Here is a 16,689-nt window from a genome sequence, read left to right on the forward strand (position 1 = left end):
GGCGTTGATTGAAATACTCTTTTTACCATGGCGACTTTGTCCACTCCTACTTGACCTAGCCTACAAAGTCTTTAGGCTTTCACTCGCTGCACTATCTTTAAATCTGCGTAAAGCTCATACAGCGCCTTCGATACTCACCGTCAGTATCGCGTCGCGTTTTTGTTCGTCGAGGACTTTACTTTTCAATTGCCCACTTGTTGGCAAGAGTTTCAACTAAGAATGATTGTGTTGTCATGGTGGAAGCAGCAAAGATATACATATTTTCTAGCTTATCATAGGCGAACTTCCAGTCCGCGCCCTTGTCTCTCTCTTTACGCGTATTTGAAGATAATTACTATAGTCTCTTTCGCACCCACCAACACATGTATGTTAACGTCGCTTCTATGTATATCGTAGAAGATAATAACCTCTCCCTGATTGCACAAACGGAAACGTCTCCCGACAGCCGACAACTTGTCTTAAAAACACAAACGTAAACTTCTCTTTTGTGTTACAGAAATTGAATTTCCCTTCCAAACAGGGTCCCTTACGCATCGTAAACGATAATGTTGCTTTATCACCACAAGGATCAACGTCTCTTCCTCGCCACAGACAAACAAACGATGACGTCCCTATCTCAAAGCAAACGATAATGTTTCTTTACTGTCATATGAGTACCACAGATGATAAGTCTTGTATCCGACAATGAGCAACAATGTATTTTTCATACCACAGACGACAACTCCTCCTTCCCACCACATACTGCAATGCATCCTTTACACTACAGATGACAAAGTCTCTTATCCACCACATACAACAACAATGTCTCTTTCACACCTCATACGATAATTTCTCTTTCCTTGAACATACTACAACGCCCCTTTCACAGGCGATGACTCTTCTATTCTTCCACATACTACATCGCCTCTTTCACAATATAGACGACAACTCCTTTCTACTATCGCATACGTTAACGCCCCTTCACACTACAAAGGATAACCTTTCTCTTCTATCACAGACGTTAACGTCTTTAACTCCTGTTTCACACAACATACCACAACTCCTCTCTCCTGTCAAATTTAACGTTTCTTTGGCACTATAAAACCGTAACTTCGTTTTTCGTTTCTCTTTTCCTGGTCACTGTGGCACATGTCTTTATGCCTTCCCCCAGGTAACTTGCATACTCAACTGACTGGGCGATCGGTTCAAAATTATTTCGATACATAAGGGAGAAGAAAAGACACTTATACACAGTTGGGGAATGGGGGTTGAAAAAGTGGATGAGAGTGGAGTAGAAGGTAGGAGGGAAGGAAGAGTGAAATGGAGTGAAAAGGGGAAGAAAACTAGAAAACAAATCTAATTTCGAAATAAACTAAATCATCTGAGTCCACCATTATAAAACCCCATGTTTCCCGAATTGGTAGGTTAGTTATTCTTCCCTCTCAACCCTTTTAAGGGAGCTTGTTGGTATATGATACCGTCGGATCATCGGTACGACGGCGCAATGACCTGTAATGACACCCGTTAGCACTCTCACCGCAGATTTATTTACCTTGAGAAGGAAGCTAGTTGCTTTCCTATCCCAGCATGGACATGAGGACTTTGAAACCACGTAATAATGCCGGTTGGTCCACAGCAAGTATGTTGCCCCAATCTCATACTCCTCGATTTGACTTAGGAGAAATCCCAGTGGTGGTGATACGGAGATGTCCACCTCGCTTTTGTCCATTTCGAATCCTTTCCTGGCCAACTCATCAGCAAATTCACTCCTTTCATTACCCTGGGACCCAGCAAAGGGGCAGCGTAGCTCGAAACCTCTACACGATATCCGACTTGGTAGGTTATTAACTTTCTCACTACTGGGTATTATAATAAGAGACCTTATAAAATAACGAGCATGTACATACAATACTCGTATGTATGCAAATTTTGGCATGTAAAAAAACTCTGCTGAACAAATTTTCGTTGAATTGCTTTGCATATTTTACAGCGATTTTTGTAATCTCAACTTTGGCTATAAATACTATTTAATATTCATACATGAGGACATACATATCAACACATGGCTTTCAGATACTCGTGCAAGCACAAACCATGGCACAAATACATAAAGCGCTTTTATTTTCATCGCTGGTTTCTTCGCAAAAAAGTAAACAAAAAACAAGTAAGGAAGGCTAAGTTCGGGTGTAACCGAACATTACATTACCTTGTCGGAAAATGAACCTAGGGTAACCCTGGAATGTGTTTGTATGACATGGCTATCAAATGGAAGGTATTAAAGAGTAGTTTAAAAGGGAGTGGGCCATAGTTCTATAGGTGGACGCCTTTTTGAGATATCGCCATAAAGGTGGACCAGGGGTGACTCGAGAATGTGTTTGTACGATATGGGTATCAAATTAAAGGTATTGATAAGGGTTTTAAAAGGGAGTGGCCCTTAGTTATATATGTGAAGGCGTTTTTGAGATATCGACCAAAATGTGGACCAGGGTTACCCAGAACATCATCTGGCGTGTACCGCTAATTTATTTATATATATAATACCACGAACAGTATTCCTGCTAAGATTCCAAGGGCTTTTGAATAATATGGTAGGTGTCACACCCATTTTACAAAGGTTTTTTCCAAAGTTATATTTTGCGTCAATAAACCAATCCAATTACCATGTTTCATCCCGTTTTTCATATTTGGTATAGAATTATGGCATTTTTTTCATTTTTCGTAATTTTCGATATCTGGTCATAGCCGGATTTCGGCCTTTTTTTATATCAAGATAAAGTGAGTTCAGATAAGTACGTGAGCTAAGTTTAGTAAAGATATGTCGATTTTTGCTCAAGTTATCGTGTTAACGGCCGAGCGGAAGAACAGACGGTCGACTGCGTGGCTTCAACCAATTTCGCCAATTTTCACAGAAAACAGTTACCGTCATAAAATCTATGCCCCTACCAAATATCAAAAAGATTGGTAAATTTTTATTCGACTTATGGCATTAAAAGTATTCTAGACGAATTAAATGAAAAAGGGCGGAGCCACGCCCATTTTGAAATTTTCTTTTATCTTTGTATTTTGCTGCACCATATCATTACTGGAGTTGAATGTTGACGTAATATACTTATATACTGTAATTTGACTTTAAAAAATTTTTTTTTTAAAAGTGGGCGTGCTCGTCAACCGATTTTGCTAATTTTTATTTAGCATACATATAGTAATAGGGGTAACGTGCCTGCCAAATTTCATCATGATATCTTCAACGACTGGCAAATTACAGCTTGCAAAACCTTTAAATTACCTTCTTTTAAAAGTGGGCGGTGCACGCCCATTGTCCAAAATTTTACTAATTTTCTATTCTGCGTCATAAATTCAACTCACCTACCAAGTTTCATCGCTTTGTTCGTCTTTCGTAATGAATTATCGCACTTTTTCGGTTTTTCGAAATTTCCGATATCGAAAAAGTGGGCGTGGTTGTAGTGCGATTTCGTTCATTTTAAATAGCGATCTGAGATGAGCGCTCAGGAACCTACATACCAAATTTCATCAAGATACCTTAAAATTTACTAAAGTTATCGTGTTTACGGACGGACGGACGGACGGACATGGCTAAATAAATTTCTTTTTTCGCCCACATCATTTATATATACGGCGGCCACCGTGGTGTGATGGTAGCGTGCTCCGCCTATCACACCGTATGCCCTGGGTTCAACTCCCGGGCAAAGCAACATCAAAATTTTAGAAATAAGATTTTTCAATTAGAAGAAAATTTTTCTAAGCGGGGTCGCCCCTCGGCAGTGTTTGGCAAGCACTCCGGGTGTATTTCTGCCATGAAAAGCTCTCAGTGAAAACTCATCTGCTTTGCAGATGCCGTTCGGAGTCGGCATAAAACATGTAGGTCCCGTCCGGCCAATTTGTAGGGAAAATCAAGAGGAGCACGACGCAAATTGGAAGAGAAGCTCGGCCTTAGATCTCTTCGGAGGTTATCGCGCCTTACATTTATTTTTATTTTTCATTTATATATATATAAGTCTATATCTATCTCGATTAGTTTATGCCGTTACGGATTACCGTTATGCGAACAAAGTTAATATACTCTGTGAGCTCTGTTCAGCTGAGTATAATAAAAATATTTTCATAATACGTAAGAGTATACTAAAAAGTGAAAAAAATGGAAAACAATTCAAAAAAAAATTTTTTAAATAAAAAATAAAAAATTTGCATCATTTATTTAGAAAAGTCAATGCTTTATCTGCAAATATGAATATCTGTTTACTTTTTTTGTCCGTCTGTTCTCCTGTTTGTTATCTGTCTGTCTCTGTTCATGGCATATGTCATGTGTTGTCATAGCTGCTGCTTGTTGTTCTGAATGTTGTTGCCATTGTCATGGTTGCCAAATGTGTGTGCTGCGTTTCATTAAATTCTGAAATTAACGAGAATTTGTCACAAAGTTGTGCTGCCATGACGTATAAAAAGCACTGCAGGACCACACACCGCTGCTTTGTTATACACGCCTCACCCCCCCATTACTTCATACAAACGACTTTCAGAAGTTGTATTTTTATGTCTAGCTAATACAATTTGATATTTGTGTACTGGCGTGAGAGTGGGTGTGTATAAGTGTTCTAGAATAACTCGCAAGCAATTTTCAAACCGTCAGGGGGAGATTGATTTCAGTCCGCAAATAACTGTGCCTGCGTCCGCGCAAGGAATAGCAACCAGAAATTTCTTGGAGCTCATATATGACCTACTATGCTTTTATGAGTGGTCTTGATCGCTTATACTCGAGAGTTATAACGATATACAAAAAAGCTGTTCCCAGGAGGAATCGAGATTGAGAATAATTAGCATATAATTGGCAACATAACACTGTAACGCCCCTGAAAACAATTCCGAAATATTCTCAAATTGTTCCCCAAACAGTTGCAAAATGATAACAAATAAGTATATTAAACTAATACGGAGTTTGGCCCGAAGAACTTCAAAAAATAGCACGAAAGAGCCCTTAAATGATTAAAAAAAAAACACCCAAATAAACCTAAAAATAATCCCAAACGATTCCAAAAATACCCAGTCGCTGTCCTAAAAAAAGTCGCGAAATGGTTCTTAAACTGTCCGCAAAGCTGTTCACAGTTATCCCGAAACAGTCCCAAAATGATTCCGAGAATTTCCCGAAATAATTTCAAGATCATACTAAAAGCAGTAAATAAATAGACCTAAAATCATCCCAAAAATATTTCAACAATGGTAGCGAAATGGTCTCGAAGGAATTTTGTGTGCAACAACGAACTAGTTTTGAAATGACCCTGAGGTAGTTCTGAAATAATTTTTCACGGATGGTCTTTAAGAAGTCAAGTTATTGTATTTAAAAACATACCGCAATGGTACTTAAAATGTCCGTATAGCATTTCTTAGTTATTCCGAAATAGTCGGGAAATTACTTCGAGACAATCAATAGACTATTACAACATCATCCCAAAAACATTATCCGAAATGATGTCTAAGTAATCCCGAAATGTTCCCGATTGTGACACTACTGTCAGATGTAGTCTTAAAATAATCACAAAAACAACTATAGCATGGTCTCGAAATAATATCGGAATAGTTCCAAAATAATACTGAATACAATACCAAAATGATTCGAAAAAAAGCCATAAATAATGCCGAAATGATCCCGAAATAGAGTTGTTGTTGTTGTTGTAGCAATGCTCGCCCCACCTAATAGCCGCGACCGATCACAAATTGTCATCAATATCCTCTAACGGGAGTCCAAGGAAACTTGCCGTTTCAACAGGGGTGGACCATAAGGAAAGGGGTGTTAGAGGCGTTGGTTCCACATTACAATTGAAGAGATGGTTGGTGTCATGTGGGGACACATTGCAAGCGGGGCATACATTTTGTATTTCGGGGTTGATTCTGGATAGGTAAGAGTTTAACCTGTTACAGTATCCAGAACGAAGTTGAGCAAGAGTGACACGCGTTTCCCTGGGGAGTATGCGTTCCTCTTCCGCGAGTTTTGGATACTTTTATTTAAGTACTGGATTCACCGGGCAATTCCCGGCATAAAATTCCGACGCCTGTTTATGGAGTTCACCAAGGACCTGCTTGTGTTTTTTCGCTTCATACGGCTGGGTTCTAAGGTGCCGTATTTCCTCAAAATGCTTACGGAGATGACTCCTTAAGCCCCTAGGCGGTGCTGGTTCATTAATCAGATGTCTGTTGGGATGCCCAGGTTTCTGGGTATTCAACAGGAACTGTTTGGTCAGCATCTCATTTCTCTCCCTGATAGGGAGTATACTCGCCTCATTATGCAGATGGTCTTCTGGGGACATAAGAAGACAACCCGTGGCGATTCTGATAGCAGTATTTTGGCAGGCCTGTAGTTTCTTCCAGTGGGTAATTATTAGGCTTGGCGACCATATGTGTGACGCGTAGCACGTAATCGGCTGGCTAATTGCTTTGTATGTAGTCATGAGCGTTTCTTTATCTTTTCCCAAAGTACTGCTAGCGAGTGATTTGAGGATTTTGTTACGGCTCTGAATTCTCGGAACAATTGCGGCTGCGTGCTCACCAAAATGTAGATCCTGATCAAACGTCACACCCAAGATTTTGGGGTGTAGGACAGTCGGTAGCGTAGTGCCATCGACGTGGATGTTCAAAATGGTCGCCATTTGGGACGTCCATGTTGTAAATAAGGTCGCGGAAGATATAGTCGGTGATAATGCCAGGTTTCGCGAGGCGAAAAAACTGGAGAGATCAGGGAGGTAGCCGTTTATTTTATTGCATAGCGCATCGATCTTTGGGCCTGGGCCTGTGGCCATTATTGTGCAGTCATCGGCGTGGGAAACGATTGTGACTCCTTCCGGTGGTGAAGGTAGCTTATATATGTAGAAATTAAACAAAAGTGGGGATAGGACACCACCCTGTGGCACCCCTTGTTTAATTCTCCTTGGTTTTGATGTTTCGATTCTAAATTGCACCGATGCCTGCCAACCACCCAGATAATTTGCGGTCCACCTTTTAAGACATGGGGGAAGGGTAGACCCTTCCAGGTCTTACAGTAACGAGCCATGGTTGACCGTATCAAAAGCTTTTGATAGGTCTAGCGCTAGGAGTACTGTTCTATGGTGGGGGTATTGATTTAAACCGCAATTTATCTGGGTGCTAATGCCATTTAGCGCGGTGGTAGTGCTATGGAGTTTTCTGAAGCCATGCTGATGAGGGGCTAGCTGCAAATTTGCTTGGAAATAAGGGAGCAAAATGGCTTCAAGCGTCTTTACCACTGGCGATAGGAGAGATATTGGACGATACGACTCACCTATGTTAGCTGGTTTCCCAGGCTTTAGTAGCGGGACCACCTTGGCCATTTTCCATATCTTGGGTCGAGATAGTCCTAGCATGAAATAATACCAAATGGTCCCGCAATCATTCCAAAACAAGTATTGCAGAAAAGATCACGAAATTCATGCATAGTTCCGAGTTGATATATTTTGTTTTTTATAAACAACTCGGGCTGGCTGTAGTACATATTCGGAAGTATTCTTAAAATTATCCCGATAACAATCAGGAAATCATCGGAGCATAGTCCGTTAATGATCCCAAAATTGTTGAAAAATTATTCCGGAATAACTCTCAAATAATTCTGACATAGTGTCGAAGTGAAACTTAAATTGATCCAAGATAGTCCCAAAATCAAATAGTTCCAAATGATCTGATGATAATACCGAAATTATCATGATCTGCTCTAGAAGTGATCGAAATCGCACCGAAACCCATCGCTGCTATCTATAGATAGTCCTGAGGAGATATCGAAACGATCGTAAAACGGTTCGGGATTAGTATAATGTCAATGCTCATTTTTCCGAAATTTGTTGCTCCTAATATCATTATAAAAAACTGTTCCCTTGATCGTGCGGAGTGAGATATGGATGGGAGTACGGCACGCTTTTTCGAAATTGTTAGACCTCGATTTATATGACCCATAGGTTGCCTTATATAATTAGTAAAGGTAAATATACTTAAAGTAATGACTATAAAAAATAACTAACAGTTACTGTTTTCCAGGGTCTTAAGACCTCCTTCTGTTCAATACAAAATATTTAAAGGTAGTAGAACCCCTAAAACTATTAACTATCGGCGTGTTTAATCCGCCCAGCCCTTATGGCGTGATTGAATCATGAAGGCGATTAAAAAATAATTTGACAGTAATTCTTCAAGGGGGCGTGCGACCCCTATTTTAAAAGGGAATTTGGCTCATAGACCCTGCTACATTAGCTTTTTTTGCCAAATTTGGTTTAAATCCTTCTAACCGTTTCATATTCCATTCTCTGTAATGAAGGGCCATAGCGGAGTTTAGCGCAAGTATCAGCACTTCAGCTCCCAAGAAATTTATCTCCTGGGTCTTATTTAGGAGCATTGTATCTATGTATATATAACCGATAAATCCGTCAGGTCTATAATAAATACATGAAATACATGAACAAATATATAAACATATTCACGTGTGTATTTCGGTGACCAAAACAGCGTGAAAAGCTCCGCCTTCTTGGTCCTTTTTTTGCACCTTACATACTTTGGCTACATGTGGGGTTGATTGTGCACCGCTCTTGTTTGCCAATTGTGTAGCAAAGTTTGTTGCTGTCGTCGCTGAATGACATCTTTTACGAATGAATGACAAATGAATAAAACATTTTCTTGCAATTGCATTTAGTCCTCTAATAATATTTATCTATTGAAATATGTTCAGTAGGGTGGGTCGCTATACAACGTTATAGAGAATATTAGCTTTGGACAGTCTCGATACAATCTATAGATAATCACCTACTGATCAGAGGCTCGACAAGAAATCTGAAAATAATGTTCAAGTGAAAAAAATAAGTCCCTAAACTACCTGGAAGGATTACCCAAATGATTTTAATGAGGTACTGAACAGATCTAGAACAAGCCAAATAATATTGTAACCGCAACGGAGCCATGCTGAACCCCTATGTTAAATTTTTTAGGTACTAGGGAATGCTCTGACGGCATCAAGATAGATGGCATAAGTGAGCTGCATTAAAGCCCAAGCAATTATTCTATTTTTAATTAATTTGGTAATGGACATCTGGGAACTGATTTCAAACTAAATAATGACCAGATGAAAGATATGAAGCCGCATTGTTGAGGCTCGGTTGCATCGCGTGGCATATATCCGGTCATTCGATTTCTTCCTTCTGTATCTTAAAAGCAGGTTTGTTGACTTTAGCTAATCGATACCCCTCCTTTTTGATTGGTCGCTGTTCCCAAGTACTAAACAATTCTAAATGCTGCACGGTACTCGAATAGGCGTTTTCCCCTCCTTCGCACCTTTTTTCTTTCCATTTCTTTGCTTGCGCTCTCCAGCTGCCACTGACGCCGAGCTTTACCCGCTCTTCTGATCAAATTCATCACTTTGATCGCTATCGACTTCCGTGGCTTACGAGTCTATTGCCCTCCCTCCTCACCTTTTTTTTTCGTTATGCATTTGTCAATGATTCATCATGGTCCCACGTCTTGCACGGCAAGGTGGGCGAAGCGGTCTAATATTGTATATAGGGAAACGTTCGCCAATGCAGCGCGCCTTGTTGTGTCATAGCCACAATTACTTCCCGAGGAGACTCGATTTCGAAAATACTCTCCTTAGGTAGAGCTGATTATGCCGCCTCACTGCAAATCATAAGATTGGGGAGATTGACAGTTTTTGATAGCCATAAGCCGCTCTAGCGACCTATTAGGTGCTATGGAATTTAGGTACATAAGCTATCACATCTTCGACCAAATGTATACTTCAGAGAGGGTTTGTGGTACCAACAATTGGTCTTTATAATATAATCAGATGGGTAAGAAGGATTCATGATGATGAGCTCTCCCAGAAATTGTCCTTTCACAAATTCATGGTAAATTTGCAATTAAGTTAGGATAAAGTGGAAAAAGTAGCAGAGGATTGTATCAGAATCTAGTTGGTGCTTGTAAGATACTTCCCTGATTTTCAAAAAGCTTCAAAATTAAGTTTTAAATAGTTGGACCAGGGTTTACATTGCCGTCTACAAAATAGTCATAGCAACAGGAATTCGACTAATTAATTTTCAATACAAAGTCATTTCTTCTATATAACGGCACACATTGACTACGAAACAGCGTCATCTATATGAAAACAACTTCTGGGCTGAAAAATGCGAACGACGAACGACCATAAACCAACACTCATTATATTTATGCACGAAATTCAGCGCTGAATGCTTATAAAAACACCAACACCAGCATAGTATCATGCAACGTATTTTGGTCTTGTGTGAGCCTTGCACTATGGCTGTTAACATAAGGTTGTTTATTTCTTTCATACACCTATGGACGCGTTTGTAATTCGCAACCAGCTTATGAAATATTCTAACGACCTAAAGCGGACTACGTCATTACTAAACAACTTCTAGGCAGTTCTAAATTTGCAGAACCTTCTGTGCCAGTGCTAAGAGCATTAAACCCGTAAAAAATGCCTCAAATCCCATGCTCTTACGCCTTATGAATGTACACATGATGTAAAAGATGGCTCGCGCGCTCGTCCTACTCTGAACAAATCATTACGACAAAATATACAAAAAAAAATAATTGGAACTCCCACAGCTTAGATACATAAAACTCTTTGGTAAGATGAAAGTCGGCCTGTTGTCTAGTTTATCGCAGACATATGAAGAAGTGAAAAAGCGTGCCACAAAAAAAATTTGATTCATTATTGAAATCGTTTGTTTTGGTTACGCGAAGCCCTAGCGATGGCTTTTCAAATTTTTAACCTTATAGATATGTACTAGCAGACCCGGCAGACGTTGTTCTGCCCTAAAATTGGCCTACCTGCATACATTTTAATAAGCCATTTCCGTCTAACTCTGCCCTACCCCTCTACACTTTTTCCTAATCTTTTTATTCACTCCTCCCTCCGTCTTTTTCGCTTCATCTCCATCTTCGTCTCATTCTATCTCTTTCTCAGTCTCCTTCTCTCTTTTCTCTTCTCTCAAGTTTTTCTCCTTCTTCTTCATCTCTTATTGCCAGTCCCAGAGGGTGGTATGTATTCTGTTTCTGTCCCGTTACGAGTCTCAGTCTCAGTCCCAGTTCTAGTCCTAATCCCAGTCGGAGTCCGTCTCTTGTATACTTCCGGGAAAAAAGCATCGTAAATACTAATATAGGCAAATTTATATAAGAAATTTCAGGCAAATAGAATAGGAGGAATGTAAATAGGTATGTGGGTATTATTAAGTCTTGTCTTTATTTCGGCTTCGCATGCATATTTATCAGTTTTGCCAGGTTGATGCGACTAAATCGAATATCACAATGAACTTTAGAGCTCTCAGCAACAGCTTTCATTTGATATCCATAATACACACACATTTTAGGGGTATCCGGGTCCATGTTTTGGCCTATATCTCGAGACCCTAGCCACTCAGCGGTGTAAAACTTACTCTGTATTATAGCACACATCAACAGCTTCAATTTGATACCCATAATGTAAAAACACATCCTAGTCTTAGCCTGATCCACGTTTTGGCTTATATCTCGAGACCCTAGTCGCCAATAGGTATGAAAACTACCCTGTACTTAATCACTCATCAGCAGCTTCAATTTGGTACCCACAATGTAAAAACATTGTCTAGGCGTTCACCGGCCCACGTTTGGCCTATATCTCCAGACCGTAGTCATCCAGGGGTATGAAAATTATCCTGTACTATAGCTCTCATCAACAGCTTTCATTTGATATCCATATTATATAAACACATTCTAGGGGTACCCGGGTCCACGTTTTGATCTCAAGACCCTAGACATGTAGCGAAAAAAAAGGTAGACGTTGGCCGTTTCTCAGACCTACCCAATATGCTCACAAAATTTCATGAGAATCGGTTCAGCCGTTTCGGAGGAGTTAAGCCTCTAACACCGTGACAGAAGAATAATTTTATATATTAGATAAGATGTCTAAGACTGATTCTAGTTTTTGATTAATATCTGGGTAAAAAACGAGCATTTGCTCAAACTCCAGTTTCGAAATAAAGGCTGGGTAGTTTGTTTATTTAGCAAAAACAAACAATCCAAATTTGCCTTAAAAAATCGAGTCTGAGCAAATTCTCGTTTTTTATGCATGAAACCCATTAATTCATTAAATCACCTGCTGTTAGTTGGAGTTTTTGTTTCCAGTTCTATTTGAAGATTTTAATCGTGTGTATGTTATGAATTCGATAGAATGCAGCTTACCTGAAAAGAAAAAAGAAATATTTATTAAATTATTCAGTCAAAAAACAGAAATTAAAAATATAAAAAGTGTAAAAATAATAAAAATTAGCATGACTAGAAGTTCAAATACTTCGAACAACTCTAATAAATTATCTTCTGGTGGTGAGATTCAAAGTAAGCTCGGCAGGAAGATTTAGTGACATTTAACTCTGACTCTTGCGTTCCCTAAGAAGTGTGGAGCCGTGTATAGAAGTCAGAATGGTCAGAGTGACTCTTTTCAAGCAGCTAGCTGCATCCGGTCGCTTGCGACCAAGTATTCTCTGGGTAGCCACTGCACATCCGTTTATTGGTGAACTTGTATGAGAAGGCGACAACCTGGCTAGGCCACTCCGACATACTCGGTTTAAGGGATTGCTGGAAGATTTTCAGCGGCAGTGTCTGTCCACTACATGGCGTGGCTGCAAGCGGCCATCTACCTTGGATAAAGCGGGTCGCTATATAAACGTGTAAATAATATTTTCATCTCCTCTAAACGGGTTGTGCGCTTGTTTTGGGACTCGCCACATCAAACCACACTCCAATTAAAATCAACAAAGCCTTGGGTAAGAAGACCGTTTAAACTGTTAAGCGTCAATTAAGTAAGTAAAGTATTGGTGGTAGCCTGCTCTACCTACCACATCGAAGGTCTCGAGTTCAAGTCCTAGGCAATGCAACATCAAAATTCGGGAAGAAGTTTTTACAAATAGAAAAAAAAATTGTTAGCGGGGTTGCCCTCGTAAGTGGTCTGGCAAATACTCCCACTGCATTTATGCCATGAAAAGCTTCTCAGTGAAAATTCGTCTATCTTGCAGTTGTCATTCGGAATCGGCATTTTAGGTCCCGTCACGCCAATTTGTAGGAACAAATATAAACGGAACACTGCGTAAACTGGAGGAGAAGCTCGGCTCAAATCTCTTTTGAGGTAAACGGCGCCAAGAATTTTTTTTGAGGTAGAAGATAAGTACATAAGCTGAATTAGAATAGCTTTTTTTTTAAATCCCATTAATTCTACGAGGCCGGGGCCCACCCTAATGTAAATTTCTCTAGTAGCAATGTTGACAGCATACGATTGAATTTATTTATGTACGATAACTAAGCAAGTTAACGCTAATAATTGACATATGTACATACTCGAAAATATATATTGAAATATATTGTTGTTTATCTGTTTATTTAGTAAGCTTACAACATTTTTGCAATTCGAACACGAACAACAAAAAGTGTATATACGCTGATTGTGACATTAGCCTATGGGATTAATGAAGTTTCAACACAATGAATCAGCTATTGGAAATGATAAATTGATTTGTATAAGTCATAACAAAAGGCGAGGAGACATGAAATGTTATTTGGATGTAGATATGTACATATGTTCGAGTATAATCATCGATTTCCATGTCTGAATATGGAGTCATCAATTCATTGAACTTCTTTTGAATGGGAACTTAGCATATGATGAGCTTGAAACGAAATAATGATAATATTTGCATGATAAGACACTAAACTTGCGCTTCATACAATATTTTAGCGAAATTACAATAACAATATATATATTCATATAATATTTCATGAACATCACATGATGTATTAGCTATGGTCGGTTGCCCGAAAATTGCAAGTAAAAAGATAAAGAGATAATTTCGTTATTAAATATACTGAAATGAACAGAAAGGCCTTTGGGGAATAGCCTTATCTCTACAACAACAACAACAACCAAAGTAATCTCTAAAGTTTCGAGATTTCTCCATGTAATATTTCGCCATTGCGCCCCTTATGACGATTGCTTAAAACTTTGCGAGATTGGATCATTACATCAGCGAAAGTTTTTTTCGAAATCTTAAAAGACAACATCAAGGCACCGAAAAAAAGTGCGAAATATCACCTCTACACTCAGAAATAAATACTTACACTTGAGGAAAACTTCTCCTAAAAAAATTTAAAAACAAGCTTAATGTTTAAGAAAATTACTTGGTCCGATTGAAATAAGGATTTATATATCGAAATACCATATTCTATGTTTCCTTATTTTAACAGCTATTTCCTTGTTTATGTATTATGTTGAGTGTATATTTAAAGTTATCTCAATGAGACCAATAATATCTCAATCCTCAGGAAATCAGCCGAAAGCGCCGGCCGCAATATGGAGGTAGTGTACACGCATACCATCCAAAGGTTTCACGTTAAAAGCTCTGGAAAAGTAACATTAAAATAATTTAGTAAAAGCTTTTCCTGAAGAAATGTATGTGCTTTATAGATGTCCCTCGGCATCGGAATTGGATCTCGTACGTATCTCTTACTAGCAAAATAACAGCTGAACTAAGTTAAGCAAGAGCTCTTAATGAAAGACCACAAGGTAGAGTGCGCCCACATCGGTTTTGTCTAATTATTATATATGATAAACCCTTTGTTGGCGGCCACCGTGGTGTGATGGTATCGTGCTCTGCCTACCACACCGTATGCTCTGGGTTCGCACCCCGGACAAAGCAACATCAAAATTTTAGAAATAAGGTTTTTCAATTAGAAGCAAATTTTTCTAAGCGTGGTCGCCCCTCGGCAGTATTTGGCAAACGCTCTGAGTGTATTTCTGCCACGAAAAGCTCTCAGTGAAAACTCCTCTGCCTTGCAGATGCCGTTCGGAGTCGGTTTTATGGTCCCGTTCGGCCAATTTGTAGGGAAAATCAAGAGAAGCATGACGCAAATTGGAAGAGAGCTCGGCCTTTGATCTCTTCGGAGGTTATCGCGCCTTACAGTTTTTTTTTAAACCCTTTGTTGTCGAAATTTCCGACTGGGTAAGAGTAGAAATTTTTTTGGAATGATTTCATGTCATCGCTTGTCAATTTTGGATAGGAAACAAGCATCTTGTTTATTCTTTTCAGTGAGTTGAGTTTTAATAATATGCGATCTTGATTGCCACACTTTTGTGAACTCTGTGTGTGCACAGGAACATTGCCACAGATTAAATTTGGTCAAAAAAGCTCTGATAATTTTCAAGGGAAAATACAAGCCATCTCCCAAACAGCAAAATTTTCTTAGTAATTTCGAGAGCAAGCGCTTTCTCCAATATCATGCCTGGATTAAAATAACCGGTTATATCATGCGGTAATTTGCTGCCCAACATTCACTCCATTACAAATCCGATTCTAGGTAAGCAAACATTTTGCTGGTTATTAGCCACCCAACACTAATGAGCTGGAAAATAATTTAAAAGATTTGCAGCAAGGAGCGAGTACGGAAAGTCAGCATATTAGGAAAACTGTCCGTAAGGACCTCCCCTAGATCAAACTGAACGCTTCTTGTCTCTGTCTTTTTTAACAAGCCACGGCTGGAAGTATGGTTGCACCACTACATATCGACTGCTGAATAAGTATGCTGTCGTTCAGAAAACGACCTATCTCAAAACACTGTTTGAAGACTGCATATCTCAGAATTTGTATCAAAAATGCCATATCTGAACATAAATTCAATTAATTTGAGGTGGGAGTTTTTGCAACAAATCATGAGAGAGTATGTTTTTTGGAAAATAATTAGAGATAGGACTTTTTAGACTTGGCAACCGAGATGAGGTGATATTCCATTCAGCCGTCGATGTGTAATATCAAAAACATCTCACAAAGAATAAGAGAGAAAGAACTAGGGATTCAAGGAGTTGTGTTGCGACCTAAAGTTTCTCATGATAAACCTCCGGAGAGTCTCCTTATTACTAAAGGGAAAAGAAGAATAGTCTTCCGGTCATTGGGAAAAGTAACCTTCTGTTCGTGAGAAAAGATGGGTTTTTAGTATTTTGAAACTGTAGAAAGTGCAAAGTTCTGACTACCAGACCGGGTGCTGGAAATTTTATGAGCGAACGTCTGGGCTCTAGCTTGAATAGTGCAATCTTTTGAACAGCCTGCATTTGTGTTTGACAGTCACAGAAAGCCATCGACGAAGTGGATTTATTGTACTTTTAAAGCACTGCTTTTACTAAGAAAAACTTCAAAGAAACCAAGGCAGAAAAATACTTCATAACTTCTTCATGGACTATTTAAGTGCCATGAATTACGGATAATTCTATGGTATTGTACGATCGGATTATGAAATTTTGTAACACAGTTTAAGTTAAACTGATGGGTACGTAACATCCAACTTGTAGTTCGAACTAAATTTGTGTAGTGTTTCACTCCAGACGAAAATTAGAACCATTATACCACAGAATTCTCCGGTGTTGTATCTGTCGGTGAGAAAACACGGACGAGTTGTTTGTGGTGCGGGGTAGTCATTTACATCGATTACCTTGAAAAAAGCGAAACTATTCCCTGTCCAGAGATCCTGTCGGCTTTGAATATATTCGGTGTTATTTTTAATTAATAATGACCACATTAAGCGAACAAAAAATAGCTGTTCCTGTGATAAATAACGATTGTGCACGTATGTGATCACCATAGTAAATATGCGTAGAGTAGGCGACGAACCTCCGAC

At 39.1% G+C, this 16,689-nt stretch overlaps 2 protein-coding genes across 7 annotated transcripts in view; one reads left to right on the plus strand and one right to left on the minus strand.

Moving 5' to 3' along the window:
- Positions 1 to 16,689, minus strand: part of LOC137251358 (uncharacterized) — a 457,851-nt gene that overhangs the window by 121,029 nt on the left and 320,133 nt on the right. Inside the window, exon 4 of one of the 6 annotated variants that reach the window (XM_067785791.1) lies at positions 12,131 to 12,216. The exons of the other annotated variants lie outside the window; for them this stretch is intronic. The gene's annotated coding sequence lies outside the window, so the exon portion shown is untranslated. The remainder of the gene's footprint in view (positions 1 to 12,130; positions 12,217 to 16,689) is intronic. 6 annotated transcript variants of the gene reach the window in all.
- Positions 1 to 16,689, plus strand: part of ppk23 (pickpocket 23) — a 589,427-nt gene that overhangs the window by 101,696 nt on the left and 471,042 nt on the right. The gene's annotated exons all lie outside the window — the stretch shown is intronic.

This window comes from Eurosta solidaginis, chromosome 4 (assembly GCF_040869045.1).
Source record: "Eurosta solidaginis isolate ZX-2024a chromosome 4, ASM4086904v1, whole genome shotgun sequence".
Lineage (NCBI taxonomy): Eukaryota > Metazoa > Arthropoda > Insecta > Diptera > Tephritidae > Eurosta > Eurosta solidaginis.